The 14,025-nt window shown below is 38.8% G+C and overlaps 1 protein-coding gene across 1 annotated transcript in view; it reads right to left on the bottom strand.

Annotated features, from left to right (window-relative positions):
* The window catches only part of gulp1a (GULP PTB domain containing engulfment adaptor 1a), a 156,147-nt gene extending 142,962 nt beyond the window's left edge, over positions 1-13,185 (bottom strand). The window contains exon 1 of the mRNA XM_060877144.1: positions 13,104-13,185. The gene's annotated coding sequence lies outside the window, so the exon portion shown is untranslated. The remainder of the gene's footprint in view (positions 1-13,103) is intronic.
* Positions 13,186-14,025: the final 840 nt, after the last annotated feature.

The following is a 14,025-nucleotide window of genomic DNA, read 5'->3' as shown; positions in this document are numbered from 1 at the left end:
TCAGATTCTTATTCTGGTGCTTCATTATCTACCTGACAGTAGGGATAAAGATGTTAGTGCCGTACCAGATCACAAAGGAACGACGGAAAAAAGGCCATGAAATAAGTAATGTGCACAATGATTACAGTAAATGAGGTGATTATGTGTAAGTCACTAAGTAATTTCGTTAATACTTCTTTTGTATATTAAATAACTAACTATATACTGAGCTAAAGGGGTTGCATTAGGCCTGGGCATATGCCTTTAGTGCTAATGCTACTGCTACTGCTAATGCTATAATGCTATAAAATCATTCTCACAGCAGAAACATTGACATTTGTTTGGGAATAATCTATTCAAGATAGTGTAGATAGCTAAGATATATGTAGCTAGATTTAGTTTTCTTTTAAAAAAAAAACAAACAACTTATTATATTAGCTGATTTAGCAAATTACTGCTAACTAAACTATTTGTCTAACGATATTCACTAACAGTAGCTTGCTTAATTTGTTTTAAAATATTCATTAACTATAGCTAGCGTAGTTGATTTTTAACTTTGGGTTTTCCTTTTTGATGTTTGCTTTCTAGTTTAATTTTGTCAAAGTTTACCAGCGTTAACTAGATTCTATTTTTCTAACATCAGTCAGCTAGTTTTATCTAAGGATTCTCAGATTTCAGAATAGTGTTAATTTCGTCAGACGAGATAAGACGAAATATGTTCGTCAATAACCTTTTTTTTTTCATGACTAATACGAGACGATGACGAGACTGCACCACTGTCCAAAAACGCTAAGACTAAATTAACACGCATTATTGTTGGCAAAAAAAGACGAGACGAAAATGTTTTGTATAAAATAAAAACTAAGATAAAATCTATCTTCATTTTCGTCTACAATTGTCTCTGCTTTTTCATCAGCTGTTACGCCTTTAAAATATTCACAACGAGTTCGCGGCTTCGCTGTTGCTCAAGTTACAGGTCCGTGAAGCGGATCCCACTTATTATATTGCTACCTACCAAATAAATCAATAATTTGACCCAAAATGATGATTTAAAAAGGAGTTTATTGATTTAAAAGCAATTGTATTGTTTCCACTAAAGAAAATAGTGCGCTCCGTCTCTACGGTTAGAATCCTGTGTGTCCATGGCAATGCTCTGTTTTTCATGGCAACGGTGTGTTATAGTTCGCAGCGGTCTGTTATCAAGAAATAAAATAGTGTGTGTGTAGAAAGAATTCGTCCACACGACGCTCAAAAAAATAAATAAATAAATAATCCTGAGCGCAAGTCCACCCTGGTCTAGTCAGGCTTTTTGTGTTAAATTATATTTCCTGTCGCTGCACAGGCTTTTATTGTACATGACAGCTTATGTCCCGATGACCGGTCTTTGCATTACGATTAAAAGCAGTATAAATAAAGTAAAAAATGTGATGTGCGGTCAAGTTCGAGTGTATGCACTGTTTAAACGAGTGTTCTCAACTTCTCACTGATACTTTTGTGATTTGCGGACTGTAAATAGGTTGTATTTTAGGCCCACAGTAAAGTAGGCCTATTCTTTTCAGTTTTTCTGAGTAAATTTATTTTATTTCTAATGTGAACAGAAACATGAGACACAAGGCAACCAAAACAGTTTTAAAACCCTTTGTAACTTAAGTTGTCAGTCGGAGTCTGTCGGGCCCCAGCTTTTGAATTGTGTTGGTTAAAATAAAATACTCTTCAGAACAGGTTCATCATTTGTGAATGTGTCTCCTAAATCAGAAAGTGAAAACCAGACACGTTTAACATTTGTATTCAACAAAAATCATTCAACAAGTGTATTTTGTCAGGTAACATTTGTTATGACATTTAACAAATGTTTGAGATGTGAAACACTTTTTTACTGAAATGTTTATCAGTAATAATCTCAGTAAAAATGTGTTATTTTAAAAAAAGACTACAATTTTTTGACTAAAACGACTAAAATTAAAAGACTTTTAGTCGAATAAAACTTGACTAAGATACCTTGAGTTTTCTTTTGACTAAAACTAGACTAAAATGACTACATATTTTCTACTACATAGCTTTTGTTTGGTGAATTGTCTCTAATCTTAGCTAGTAGGTTTACAGATTGCCAACAATGTTTGGAGATTTTAGGGCTATCCTACTGGTTTAAGATAAAATGTTCCTATTAAAAGAGAAACCTCTGCTTTATTTTGTGAGTGTGAAAGATATTACTACTTTATTTACTTATTGCAAGCAAAAAGCAGATCTCCTGGTGTATAGAGTAATTTGGCAAGAATACTAGCAGTCGTGAAAATTCTCATCCAGGCACAAGCCTAAGCTGCATTTGCGATGGATGTATAATCCTTTTAACTTGGGCTGATATGAAGCTTGTGAATTAAACAGCTTACCCGCAAATCCCTTTAACTGGAAAGCAGATGGACGAACTGACCCATTTTGCCAATATAAATATTTTACCTATGTGACGCCTACAAGAAGTTGCGTAACTCTAAACAGATGGCTCTTCACACGTTGCTCATGAAATGTATATGAATTCGGGTTGTGCTGGTCTGTGCGTTTGCCTTCAGCAGCCATTTATAATGGAAATGAGCACCCAATTTTATTGCCTGAAGTCTGAAGCTTCCATGAGAATGAAAAAGAGGCTAATTTTCCAGATAGGATAAATCTCACAGAAAGAAAGAGACAATGCATCCTGTAATGAATGCACGGGAAGAGGAAAAAAAACAGGTCTGAATATCAGGCAGCACTCTGACTGAGGCAGAGCCAGACTTGTGGAAAAAATGGAAACATGTTGGTTTGTACTCATTACATAGCATACAGTAGCAAGAAGCTTCAAATATACCAGTTAGACAGTATGCATGTTAACCCCTCAGTAGCCATCTTTGGAGGCAGGACTGTAGACAGTAGCAAACCATATCTGTTGTTCTTCATGCCAGGAGCATTCATGCTGAGCGATATTACCTGGATTTAATCTGGAATGTTGAACTGCAATTCAAAATGGAAAGTATAATGTTATTGATTAATACAGAAAATGTTAATTTGGGGTTATATATCTTGCCAGGAAAAGATCTTAGAGCTTCAAGTGAGCTACTATTTCCAAACTTGGAGACATTACAGAAATCATCATGTTAAAATCATCATATCTCTCTGTTTGGGGTCACCACCACGGATCATTCTATCTGCACATTTTGACAGGTTTTACCAGAGACACAACCCTCCCATTTTAGCTGGCTTGGGACTGGCACTGATGCCCCCTTTTCCACCAAGGCAGTTTGAGTGCTGGTTCAGAGCCTAATTTAGAACCAGTTCTTTCTTTTTCGACAGCCAAAGCACCGGCTCTGAACCAGGAAAAGTGGTTCTTAAGTAGCACCAAAACGTTGCTGGTCTAGACTTAAGAACCTCTTGTGTCAGGAGCTGGGGCGGAGCTGGGGGCGGGGTTACTGTTAGCGCCTTTGATAATGTAGCTTAAATATACTAATGTTTAATACACTTTTACTTTACTGCAATATGATCAGTTATCAGCACACATGATAGTAAGTAGCTACATGCTAAGGCTAACTTTTTTCTGTGTTAATGATAAAATAACGTTATGTACTTTCTCCATTACAACCTCCGTTTATACAGATTACATGGAGCTGCACGTACACGTTGGATTCGCTGTGTTTGGGTGTTAATGTAGGTTCACAAAGCCATGAGCATTAACAGTAAAGCAACATCCGCCATTGTTGATGTGTTTGTGTTTGCCGCTGCTGCGCTAACGTTATTGTGCATCTTTCCCATCAACGTTAAACACAAACACAAACACACAGTGACGTAACACTCGGCTCTGTGATGGCTCTCTAGCCCATGGAAAGGCAAACCGGTTCTTAGGAGGTTCGCCAGTGGAACCAGCTTTGAACCAGCACCAGCTCTGAACCAGCACCCGGTTCTTTTTGGTGGAAAGGGGCATGAGAGATAACGCCTCAAGTGACTGCGTTGGTTCACTGTTCGGAAATTTACCCTGGGTCATGGTGGTGAGATCATGGGTTCCTGCTTCTGGACCACCAGGGCACTTACTTGCTGAGATGTGAGTGGGTTCAGTGTGGCAATGGGGGTATAACAGATCCTCAAACCTGTTGCTAAAATCAAGTATGCATTCAGAAATTACTAATCATTCACGTAGGGTAGATTAAGAAAATATTTAACTATAATTTTATCACACTACATGCTACAAAAACATGACTTTTCCACCACTTCATGATGTGTGTGTGTGCATGCATGTGTGCGTGTACGTGTGTGGAAAAGAACATCTGGAAGTGGCATCTTCTTGGCAGAATAATTACCATCACACAAAGAAGAGAATTTTCACGTTTTTCGTTATTTTTAGACAAACCGTGAAGCGATGCACTGATTTCATTGGAACATTCTGATCACAAGGGAATAAAAGCAAACTGAAGAAGGATTATTTGCGACTTCACCCCTTGTAGCTCAGCTGATAAGCACAACATTGTAATGCAGAAATGCTCCTGTTACCGGCTTTTGAGTTTTAAAGGAATTTTGCTGTTCTAACATTTAACACCACACTAGCAGACTGAAGCACCCCTGTAGCGACAGACTAATTACCCTAAAGCCGAGCATCATCAGCACTAGTGGCGTACAGCACTAAGAGTATAACAACGACTGCTGAAGAGTGTGATTATCTTGTCACAGTCCAGCCATTCTGTTAATTCCTGTTTATTTCATGGTACAAAAATGTGGAGTAGATCTGCTGAGAAACTAACACAAGCTAGTCCAGTTTCACTCAGAGTCTGTGACTAAAAGAGGAAAAAAAAGAAAGGGAAAAAAAAAGGAAGGAAGGAAGGAAGGACGAATGGAAGGAGCAGAAAATTAAAATGGCAGGTTAATGTTAAGAGCTCTACATGGATGGGATTAGAAAGGAAAGAATAAAGGAGGACAGAGAGGGAAGAATGAAATTAGATGGACATTACAGGATTAACTCCGTCAGTCCCAGCAGAAACTCCTCTATAGGAACCTGCAGACGCAACTCTGAGCTCATCTCATCTCATCTCATCAGCACAGACGTGTCAGTGATTCTGCTGCCCTGTCTGTTAAGTGTGTTCAGTGGCCTAGCGTACAGATCTACTTCCTGTTTAGAGGAACCTCTTGCTATACGCTTTAGAACTTTATCTCCATGATGTTGACACTGGAGCTCATTAGCAAATCAAATCAATCAGCAGAGCACCATCACCAGACGCCTGCTTTAGCGGGTGAAGCGGTCACCGGGCTCGCAGTCTGTCACCTGGTAATTACTCACCATCTGGACTGAGAGTTTTGTTGTGTGTGAATACAGTGAGCCGCACTTTTGCCTGCCTCACAGTCGCCCTGCTGCCTGCCTCACAGTCGCCATGCTGCCTGACTCACAGTCGCCCTGCTGCCCTGCCGCCCTCCTCACAGTCGCCCCGCCGCCCGCCTCACAGTCACCCCGCCTCACAGTCACCCCGCCTCACAGTCACGCCGCCTCACAGTCGCCCCGCTGCCTGCCTCACAGTCGCCCCGCTGCCTGCCTCACAGTCGCCCCGCTGCCTGCCTCACAGTCGCCCCGCTGCCTGCCTCACAGTCGCCCCGCTACCTGACTCACAGTCGCCCCGCTACCTGACTCACAGTCGCCCCGCTACCTGACTCACAGTCGCCCCGCTGCCTGCCTCACAGTCGCACTTTTGCCTGCCAAACACAGTCGATATTTTGCCTCAGTCACATTCTTCCTCTCTTACTCACATATTTTGATTCTTATAATATTTTGGCTCTGTGCTTCAGAGACTGCAGGACAGATTCTAACAGAAATAATTCTTTACTCCCACAGAACACAAACTACAGATAAACACAGCGTCTAAAAATTCCGGAGGCGACAACGTTAATACTACATACGTGATTGTGTATTTATTGTGTATTACCAGATTATGTACCACACACAATCCTTACACTCTACACATTTCTCAACCTCATATCTGGATCAACATATTTTGCTCAAAACTGACTTGACCTGATTAAGTATTCGAATTAATTTTGAATAAAACTTAAGATAGACCTAAAACAAAACACTGGATAAATACCTTTATATGACTGATCTGAAAACGGAATGGGCGTAGTTATGTTAATGAGCAAGCTTTAAGTCTGTCGATCTAAGGGCCAGTTGGCGTTTTCACAGCTACCTTTAAAACCTACATTTTACTCATGAAATCAGTGTTTTTGTGGATGTCTTTAAATGATGTCGTTCACAATCGCTGCTCATGTGAACAGAAAAATCTTACATTACATCATAGCATCAGTCTGCATTCATTCACTCACTCACTCATTTTCTACCGCTTATCCGAACTTCTCGGGTCACGAGGAGCCTGCGTATTTTCATACTTTTTGAAGAGTATGTTTTGTTGCTGTGGATGTGGCCACCCAGAGACCGTCATGCCTTCAGTTTTGTGCTCAGGTCTTCATCAGCGAACATTTAAAGTCTTCAGCAAAAAGGAATTAGTGTTAAGTTTGTAATGAACTATGAAATGACTCTAACCTGTTAGTTCCTCAGGAGCTCTTGGTTGTTTAAGTCACTCAAATACAAACTGCTGTAGAAATGACATTATTTACTTGAGTCTGGTTCCTCTCAAGGTTTCTTCCTCTCCACTCTACCCTCAGGCTTGATCATTAGGGATAAATGTTCGACATAAAGAGAAAGTAACTTAATTATAAACTTTATATTCTGTTTCTATACTTCTGTAAAGCTGCTTTGAGACAATGTGAACTGCTAAATGTGCTAAATAGATAAATGTAATTGTACTGAATGCAGTTTTAAGAAATGCCCAAAATCTGTAGAGATCTAATCTCATTTACTTCACTCATTCATTTCATGTATTTAAATTTACAATAGTCAATTATTTACATTTACATTCACAGCATTTAGCAGACTCTTATCCAGAGTGACTTACATTTTATTTCAAATTATACAACTGAGCAACTGAGGGTTAAGGGCCTTGCTCAGGGGCCCAGCAGTGGTAGCCCGTTGGACCTGGGATTCGAACTAATGACCTCCTGATCAGTAAATCAACGCCTTAACCACTAGGCTACCACATCCCATAACAATCATGTTGTGTGTTGATTCATTGCTTGTTTGTCTAATTCTATGTATAAAGTGTGTAACAAAGTGGACAGGGCAGTGAAGTGCTTAAAAAAATGCTTCAAAGAATTTTCAGCAAAAGAATTCTTCTTTTAAACTCCTACCAGTGACGACGCATGTGTAAGGACTTTCTGTGAACGCTGTGTTCATGTCCCACACACGTGAATCTAAGAGGGTTTTGGCTGAATGCGTGTTGTGATGACATCACAAAACCAAATTAGAAAAAAAATTTGTTTTTTCGCCCCACTGCCTGCCTCACAGTCGCCCGCCTCAGATTAGAGAATCCAACAACACAGCAGTACACAGTAATATAGCACACCATCGGCTATCAGAGCATCTATGGAGGAACGTCACAAGCTAAATCCTGGAGAAAAATGATTAAAGAACTGAAATCCTAAATCAAGGTTTTTCTTGAACCAGAGTTTCCCCAGATAATCTCTGTCATTTCTTACCTTAAAGGTGAGGTGCATATTGTTTGAGAAACGCTTCAGAAAACCGAGTCGGGACGACAAACAGAACAAACCTGTAGCCAATCAGCAGCAAGGGGCGTGTCTTGTCAATATGGGCGGAGAGAGTGTTCAGTGTGCATGTGTGACATTAGCAGAAAGCGATTGAAACATTGACATGGAGGATAAAAACATGGAGGATAAGGTAAGAAGTAGGACACGTGTTAATAGTACTGCAACCAAGAGGACCAACTGTAAACCTCATGCTTTCTGGGACTTTAGGACAAGGTCTATACCTTAAAAATAAAATCAACTTGAACAGAATGGATGAAATAAATTAAAAGAATGAAAGTGTGTACATTACACAAAGCTCTAAAGAGGGAAGAAAACTGTGGAGTAAAAGACCAAGCATGAGATGTCCAACTCCGAGATCCGAGAAAATAGTCAAATAAAAGTTTTCTACAAGAGCAGAGACTGTGAGGGAGTCAGCATCGGTTCTCCTGCTGTTGTAATGGAGATGAATGTGGAAATGTTTTTACTGAAAGAAAAGGTCACTGTAATGGAGTTTGTGCCTGGACTCAAGAATGTGATTTTTTAGGCTTCTCCACTTGCTGGCATCATAATATAAGCCTGACTTTGTTGATTAAAGACAATGAGATTAAGTTACATTACATTTTGTCTCAGCTGAAGAGGACCTGCGTTAACTTTCACAAAACACTCTGAATAGAACTGTAAGACGTTCAGTAGACTCCACCAACGTGGTGAGAAATAAGGCCTTAAAACTTAGACAAAATAAGAAGCCTTAGATAACAAGCGTCCTTGTCTTCACTAAGAAACATCGGCTAATGATAATCTTCTGAATCACAGCAAACAGAGTCTAGAAATAAAACATAACGGGGCAGTAAAAATAAAAAGGTGTCTCATGATACAGACTATACCAAAAGTGATTCATTTCCTACAATGATTCAAACTAATTGATTAAATGGTTCAAAGAATTGACTCAATGATTCAAATAAACTGATTCAGCAATTCAAAATGAATCATTTTCTGTCCCAAACTCTTACAGTACAGCAATCTGCAAATGCCTAGAAATTTTCTTACTAAAGAACAAGATGTGCTTTGTGTCCGTTTATCGTTACGTTCCATGTTGCGGAATGTCTGCGAGACAAGTTAGTGGCTATCATTATCATCCCTCACCAGGCAACAAAAGCTTGTTTTCTGACTGAGAAACTGCAAAACGCAAGTCTACTATGAACTACTTGTTGCCATAGAAACCTGTGAGCTGAATACTTATGCAAGGAGCCGCAGACAGGATTACAGTTTATTAAAGTACATTAACATAAAACTGTGCTTTGTAACCATAATACTGTCATAGCCCCTGATCCGGAAAATGAATCGACCAATCAGATTAGAGAATAAAACCCAGTGGTACACAGTAATATAGCGCACCATCGGTTATCAGAGCATCTACAGAGGAACGTCACAGGCCGAGACGGAGCTCTCGATCTGTCAGTGAACCGTGTCACGACCGAGAGCTGATCTCAGTACAAAGACAACACAGTGAACCTGAGACTGCACTGTAAATGCCACTGAAGGGAAAGTGCTCTTTCTTAAAACTCTAGGAACAATAGATGATGTTTAGACTGAGCGATTTTACTGCAGAAGCCCAATGTGGAGCCCATAAAGATAAGTGTTTGGGAATTCGGCGCATGGTGATCACGGTGAAGCGCTGACGAGGAAATCATCCAGCACTGGATTCTAATCACGAGATGCCATGAGTTAAGTGTTGATCAGAATTCCCAAAGACCTGCTTATCCGCAGAGACGACGGAGCAACAGATAATGTGATTGACAGCTTTAAAGATGGTGTTCGCATTTCACAAAGGTGGCAAATTAGTTCATAAAAATACTGTAAATGAGGCTGTAGGATAACGTCGCAGCTCATAATCACAGATACAGATATCAATAATAAATCTAATGAAGGACTTAAAAAGCTGATTTAAACTTTATTAAATTAAATACACACAAACATTTCTTTCCTGAGTGCATTATAAGTAAGTAAGTGCACCTTCTTTATAATCTACATACAGACATTAAACTGATGTTTATTGAATATAAATGAATATGAGCTTAATTACAACAAGGAATGGATAAATAAATAAAATAGATGGTTAAACTTGATTTAATTCACTTATTTAATATTTTGGCCGACTGATTTCATTCACAAAGTTAGTTCTCAGAATATAAATAAATAAACAAGATAAACAAGTTAATATAATAAATAAAGCCAATTTGCTATTGATAAAACTAAATGAAAATCGAAATGGGGATTCGTCGTGCCGCACTCTTACAAAGTCACTACAAATCTTTTCTTTCTGTTTAATAAGTTTGTCTTGTGTGAGCAGTGAAACTTGTAGAAAAATTGAAGCCAAGTCCTGTCTTTCAATTTACTCCTTTTTCCACCGCCTATAACCCTTAAAAACACTTCAAACAGTATGTAAGATATTAAAGAAAAGACTATTTCAGATGTCTGACCTTGTGGTGACCTTCACCCTGTTCGGATCAATTCCAAAATCAAATCATTTTCACTGCTCGCTATGTTTTAGAAACATCACAATAAGGAGAACCTCGGATAGACGGACGGACGGACGGACAGACGACGTGACAGTGAAGGAATAATAAAACAGAATATAGTAGAAATGAAATGAGGGTCTGTGACCCCAAAAAAAGAGCAAAACAACTTAAGTTACTTTGACAGAAACGTCCTTTTTAAGAATAAACGATATAACTGCCTTCACCAGGTGGTTTATTATATGCAGCACATTTCACAGTATTTACAGTCCAGTCCAGATCATGGAATCCCAGCAGGGTAAAAAAAAAATTCTATAGAAACCGTTCTATATAATTACCTCTATAAGGAATTGAAGTCTGAACTCTGTGCCTCGTCTAATCATTTATATATTTATATATTTAGCAGCACTTTTTTCCTTCACAAATGAGGAACTACAAGCAAAGTGATACATCAAGGAACGTCTAGGGGCTTTTTACACCTGGTCACTTCAAGCGTTTTCTGTGATCCGATAGCTACCCGATGGTAAAAAGACCAGGTCTAAATGCCCTCCGAAACGTTTTGGAGACGGATATAAATCCGATGGTACAAACCCCTTCAGGAGGTGGTCTGGGACGCGTTTCAGATGAAACCGGACAGGTGTAAATGAATGTGGTTGTTCAAGCCACATACGTCAGCGCTATACTCCTCCCAAACGGAAGTACGTCACTCGCAGGTGACTCACGAGTCGTGCATCGTGCCAGAAACGGAAACGAGGTAAAATATATTTGCATTTTGGGCGGGAGTAGAAAGATCGGATCGATATCCGATTCGCCGAGACGCATTTATTTGGTCTAATGTAAATGGTACAGTTTTAACAAATCAGATAGCTATCGGATCAGAGACAACACGTGATGTGACCGGGTGTAAAAAGGCCCAATGATACAAGGTTTTTACTCAGGTTCCAGAGGAGCTTAGTGCACCAGGTACAGAGTTAATCACAAATTTTTATTAAATTTTTGTTGTTTTTTTTTTTAAATAGTGAAGGATTCCTCTATTAAGATTGAGGTTTATTCCTAACTCTGCCTATTGGTTCTATCCACCAACAAGTTATCAACGTAACACCAATTTCTATTTCATTAGAATAGAATAAAATACTTTACTGTCGTTGTACAGCTGCGTAACAAATATTAAGTTGTTTTTTTTTAAACATTTAAACAATTCAAACAGGCACAGAGAAAAAAAGCCAGTCCGGGGTCCTCACACCAAAAGCTCACAAATAAGAAGATAACAAGCGTCCTTGTCTTCACTAAGAAACATCGGCTAATGATAATCTTCTGAATCACAGCAAACAGAGTCTAGAAATAAAACATAACGGGGCAGTAAAAATAAAAAGGTGTCATATGATACCAAAAGTGATTCATTTCCTACAATGATTCAAACTAATTGATTGAATGGTTCAAAGAATTGACTCAATGATTCAAATAAACTGATTCAACAATTCAAATTCCTGTCCCAAATGAATTTCAAATGAATTGATTCAACTATTCAAAACGAATCATTTTCTGTTCCAAAGATCCCAAACTCTTACAGTACAGAAATCTGCAAACGCGTAGAAATTTTCTTAACTAAAGAACAAGTCGTGCTTTTTGTCCGTTTATCGTTACGTTCCACACAATAGATAAACGATGACGCTAATCAAGCTGGACTGAATCTTACCTCAACACACAACTGGTACGTCCAGGTACTTACTGGCCTTGAAGGCAACATTAGCATCTAATCAGATTCGACAGATCTTCGTAATTTGATCCGATGAAGTGACACAAAACAGATCCTGTATGTCTGTAAATATAAGATTTAACCAGACGTCCGCTACATCGCTGCTGAATTCTCGTGTCTGATTGGTCAGAACGTGTCGATTAATATTCTACAGCATAGATCATAACAAATGTCAAAAGAAGTTGATATGAATGTGAATACGTTCTTGTTTTTACAGAAACGGGTCATTCATAAGCCGAGTATTAATAATGTACCGTTTTAAAACACAACACTAACCAAGCAAACTGTTTAGTTATTGATCTGATGAAGTTTCCTGTGAAATCATTTCAGAAGGAGTCTCTAATATCAGTGGTTTTGTAACAGTCACAGGGTAAGAATTCAATCGCATACAAGTTTATTTTAACGCATTAACATCAGTGTTGATGCAAAGCCTTAAATTCAAACTTGGTAAATGTTCATTTTAAGCAGTAAATTCAACACTGTTGTCTTTTGTCAAACTTACAGAATTTATACTTACACTGAGAATCGATTATATTTTTATTTTTTCTATATTTGAAGACATCCTGTTTGATTACTTTATCGATATATAATCACTCTTTAAAAAGATAATTATTGTTTATTAACACAGTAAGCGTTCGATCCAGATTTTTATTCAAGTCTACAACAATGAACTGTACAATTTATTCACAATTAAAATACAATTTGTATTTCAACACTTAATGTTAAAACTCTTTAGGTCTGATCTCGAGTTAAAGGTCTAATCTAAACTCGGTCCATGTACAATTCAAGCTGTGATGTTAAATTCAATACCCAGGAGTTACATGACAATGTTTAGGATTAAGAACAAAGCCCTGAATCTCAGGTGCATTAGATTTGTGTTGTGATATTCTACAGTGTCTCCCAGGTGAAGTGACAGACTGTAAATACGCACTGCTGCTGTAGGAAACATCCACACATCCAACACTGCAGTAGTGTTAATCTCTGTTTAAAACTCACTCCAACTCACAAGTGCACTGTTTATATAAACACACAAACTCCATATTAAACCACAACTGCACAACTTTCACACCAGAAGCCTAAACAAAAGCTCTCACACTTTTCCTAAAGAAACCAACAGAAACCATCTGGAGTCTGTGCGCATTTCAGCATTTCAGCTCTCCATTCATCTCTCCGTGTTTCTCAAAGACAAAGATAATTCATTATATTGATCTTACCAGAGAAAAAGTGAAATCCTCCTGAACTATGTGCGTGTGTGTGTCTGCGTGTGCGTGCGTGCGTGCGTGCGCGCGCTTACTGAGCTCGGCTCCAACGCGCTTTCTCCTCCTCAGCAAGCCAAACCCACTATATGTCACACACACACACACACACACACACACACACACACACACACACGAGAGAGCGAGAGAGAGAGAGAGAGAGATTTTATGGAACGCCACCAGTGACAAAACGTTCAAAATGCGCCTGAAACACGTTTGGTGACGTCATCCAGCTCCCATCTGAAGATGTTTCAAGTTAAAAAAAAGTAAAAGTTGATACAAATAAAGTTGAACAAACAATAATACATTTCATTTACAATTTCATAATTCCTTTTTTTTTTTTTTAATGTTCTACTTTTTTAAATTCATTATCAGGGCTGTCAAGTGTCACACATTAACGTGACAGTCCCTCATGTCGGTCTTTTCTCACGTTCTCCCACCACACATCGTATTTCTCATGCAGAAAAACTTTTTGACTATTTATCATATATTTAATAAGCTGCAGCGCCCAAAACGTATCAGTCCGCACCGCTGTCTCTATGGAACCGGACAGGAACCAAGCGCGTCTCACCTGGAGCTCTTAGTCGAGCCTGACACTTATCAGCCAATCAAAACAAGAGGCTACACAACAGCCAATCAGAAAATAGCACTATTGTATCTGGGTAAGATTTAACGCAACAACCAATGAAAAAAAAGCAGATCCTGGAATTGTTCATCATCATCATCCTCGTTCACCCACAGAGAAAAGCTCTGGAGCTGCGAGCATCACTTTGAGCACAGAGTAAGTCATGATCTCCTGTTGTAATGTTACAACTAATTCACAACTTGTTTGACACAAACAATGACATTGTGACTGCTGTTAGAGACGTTTCCCAGATCA

This window comes from Tachysurus vachellii, chromosome 8 (assembly GCF_030014155.1).
Source record: "Tachysurus vachellii isolate PV-2020 chromosome 8, HZAU_Pvac_v1, whole genome shotgun sequence".
Taxonomy (NCBI): domain Eukaryota; kingdom Metazoa; phylum Chordata; class Actinopteri; order Siluriformes; family Bagridae; genus Tachysurus; species Tachysurus vachellii.
Note: the sequence above shows the minus strand (reverse complement) of the source record. Positions and strands in the feature narration are given on the sequence as shown.